Source organism: Nannospalax galili, unplaced genomic scaffold, assembly GCF_000622305.1.
Source record: "Nannospalax galili isolate Female #2095 unplaced genomic scaffold, S.galili_v1.0 scaffold965, whole genome shotgun sequence".
Classification (NCBI taxonomy): domain Eukaryota; kingdom Metazoa; phylum Chordata; class Mammalia; order Rodentia; family Spalacidae; genus Nannospalax; species Nannospalax galili.
In genome coordinates this window covers 299,262-302,488 of record NW_008353484.1, presented here as the reverse complement: position 1 = coordinate 302,488, position 3,227 = coordinate 299,262, and the positions used below count along the sequence as shown (strand labels likewise).

At 45.6% G+C, this 3,227-nt stretch overlaps 1 pseudogene; it reads left to right on the top strand.

The window, feature by feature from the left end:
• Positions 1-1,800, top strand: part of LOC103748087 — a 3,577-nt pseudogene extending 1,777 nt beyond the window's left edge.
• Positions 1,801-3,227: the final 1,427 nt, after the last annotated feature.

Below are 3,227 nucleotides of genomic sequence, written 5' to 3'. Positions count from 1 at the left end.
TATATATATATATATCCAAGATTTACCTTATTTATCTTATTTTGTATATATGCAGAAAATTTCAAACTGCTCCACTACCTTATCTGTAAGTATTAACTTTTCAACTTCCTTTAGATATCTAGTAATAAGTTACTGATTTTAAAATATATTGCTCACATTAATGGTATGATAAAGAGTGCAAAATCAGTCCAGTACTTCCAGTCTTTTACAAACTGATGTCCCGAATTTCAGTCCAAACACCCAGAGGTCAATCAATATTCAACATATAATAAAATATTAATCGAGTGTAACCATGCCGGCAAGACCAGGAAAGCCTACAAGCAAAAGCGTGGCCCTGGCTTTAAGTATGCCTCCAACCTACCCAGATCCCCGCTCAAGGAGCAGAAGATGAACCCGGACAACAAGGAAGGACAGGAACGTGCCAAACAGAGGAGTGCGAGGAGGCACCTAGGTGCAGGTCAGGGAAACACCCCAAGAACATCCCTCCTGATGGCATCTTATGCCGAAAGTCTCAAGATGTGCACCTTAGGAGGAAGCAGAGATACGAGAAGCCCCAAGAGCTGAGTGGACGAAAGTGAGCAGGAAACTGCGGCTTCCCAAAAAGGAGCTGAGCAAAAAACTAAGTAAGGAGCTCAACCATGAGATCCAAAAGACAGAGAGCAGCCTGGCCGATGAAAACCACCAGCCCATCAGGTCAGAAGCAGAGACTGAGAATGAGGAACCTAAACGGCCCCTGAGCCTCTGTGAGTGACCCCACCGCTTCAGTAAGGGGCTCAACAGCACCCCCTGCCCCCAGCTGTGGCACTCACTGGGGCCTGGCCTGTGCAGCCCACCCTGTGTCATCTCCTGGCCCCCTACCCTCTGCATTCCCAACCAGGTGCATCCAGATGGAACATCACGTGAACCGACCCCTCCCCCCATCAGCCCCACACCTGACTCACTGCTCCTGGATGATGGAGCAGCCCAGCGTCATGCACAGAGAGGTGTGGATGGCCGTCTTCAGCTACCTCAGCCATCAAGACCTGTGTGCCTGCAGGCGGGTCTGCAGGACCAGGAACCGCTGCTGCTGCGATGAGCGGTTGTGGACCCGCATTGACCTGATTCACTGCAAGTCCGTCACACCCCTGATGCTGAGTGGCATCATATGCCGCCAACCTGTCTCCCTTGACCTCAGCTGGACCAATATCTCCAAGAAGTAGCTGAGTTGGCTCATCAACCAGTTGCCTGGGCTCTGACATTGGTGCTATCTGGATGCTCATGGATTGCTGTCTCAGCCCTCTGTAGCTCCAGAGTTGTCCATTGCTCCGGACCCTGGATGTCCAGTGGGTAGAAGGACTAAAAGATGCCCATATGTGGGATCTCCTGTCTCCACCTACAGACAACAGGCTAGGTGAGATGGACAATGGGAGCAAGCTCTGGAACATTGTGAAACTGTGCCTAGCTGGTCAGGACATCACAGATACCTCCCTGTGGCTTATCATCTGCCACGTGCCCCTACTCTCCAACCTCCACCTCAGTTACTCTAACCATGTCACCTACCAGTCAATCAACTTGCTCTCTGCAGTTGGCACCACCACTCGGGACTCTCTGACAGAGACCATCCTGTCAGACTGCAATAAGGTCACTGATCAGTGCCTGTCCTTCTTTAAACGCTGTGCAAATACCTGTCATATTGACCTGAGGTTCTGCAAGCAAGTCACCAAGGAAGGCTGTGAGCAGTTCATAGCTAAAATGTCTGTGAGTGTCCAGTTTAGGCAAGTGTAAGAAAAACTTCTGCAAAAACTGTTACTCCCAGGATAAGTATGTAAATATGAAGTGTGGGGTTGCGTAGGGGAAACACAGCCTGAGAAGGGAAAGACTACAAAAAAAGAGGGCTTTTACTTCCCTTTGGAATTTGGAGCAACAGACCACAGGACACAGTTCCATTTTGCAAGTCTTGCCAAGGGAGTAGCTGTTCACCCACCCTTTTGGGGAAGAGTGTAAGCCAGATACTTTATTCTGGCCTTTCTGGATCATAACTGCACTGCTTTCTGGACCAATTCTAAGACGGCCTTTAGAAGAAGACATTCCGGTTGGAGAGGAGGATAGGCTTTGGAGACATCCTCTTAGAAGTCTGAGCTTTAATTGGTGGTGTTTCTGTTTTGGGCACCTTGTTCCTTATAATGCCAAGGCTTCTGGTGTCAACACAGAATGGACCACACACCCCCATCTGCAGCCATCTTGACACAATTTATTTAGTTGGTTTTGTTACATCTTTCATTATGCAGAGCTATTTTTGTACAAACTGTTTAAAAATATTCATGCAAGATTTGAATGCATACCAGTGTTTTTATGGTTTTTGAGACTGCCCACTTTCCTTCAGGTGGGAAAGAACTGACCCTGTACTTCATCAACACAAAGAGCCCATCAATAGATGTGCCCAGGTGTGGCAGGCAGGGCTACAACCTTCCACTTAAAAGCATGTTTTACTGAATGTTGAGAACCTACTTTATATGTTAAGAAGATACACAAGCATGTTGTGGACAAATGTAAATTACAGTCAAATACACTTAGCCAAGTTTCTTCAATAGAGTTCACCTTTTCCTCAAAATTTTACAATTCAGACTCCAGCCTTTGAACTCAGGAGGATTTTGCTCCAAGTATGAGCTCTTGTATTCTATATAGACCCAATTTATACCATGAATCAAGTAAAATAAATGTGCCCACAGCCTTTTCTTTCCTTATCTCCCTCCTTTGAAGTGTTAGTTGAGTTCTCACTTAGGTGGGTTACCTGGCTATTTCCTAGTTGTCAAGTTCTGCATACATAAGTGCCATTGTTGTACAGTGGTGTTTCCTAGACCTTCCCTGATACGGTTTTACCTCTGCTGAATTTGTATAAAAATTATACAAAAAAACAAACAAAGAAACAAAAATTGTACAATTACAATATTTAGAAGGCAGCTTGACACTCAGGTGATTAGTTTTCATGGTCAATTTGACACAATCTAGAATCACCTAGTAAAGATACCTCAGTCAGAAATTTCCTAGATGAGGTTGTAGTGTGGGCATATCTTTAGGGGATTATCTTAATTTTGATAACTGATGTGAGAAGAACCACCTACTAGTTATGGAACCAAACCCTACACAGGATGTCCTGAGCTACATAGGAATAGAGTCCAGTTGAGCTCAGGCATGCATGTGTCTACTGCAGCTGTAATGTAGCCAGCTTGTCAAGTTACAGCCACCGT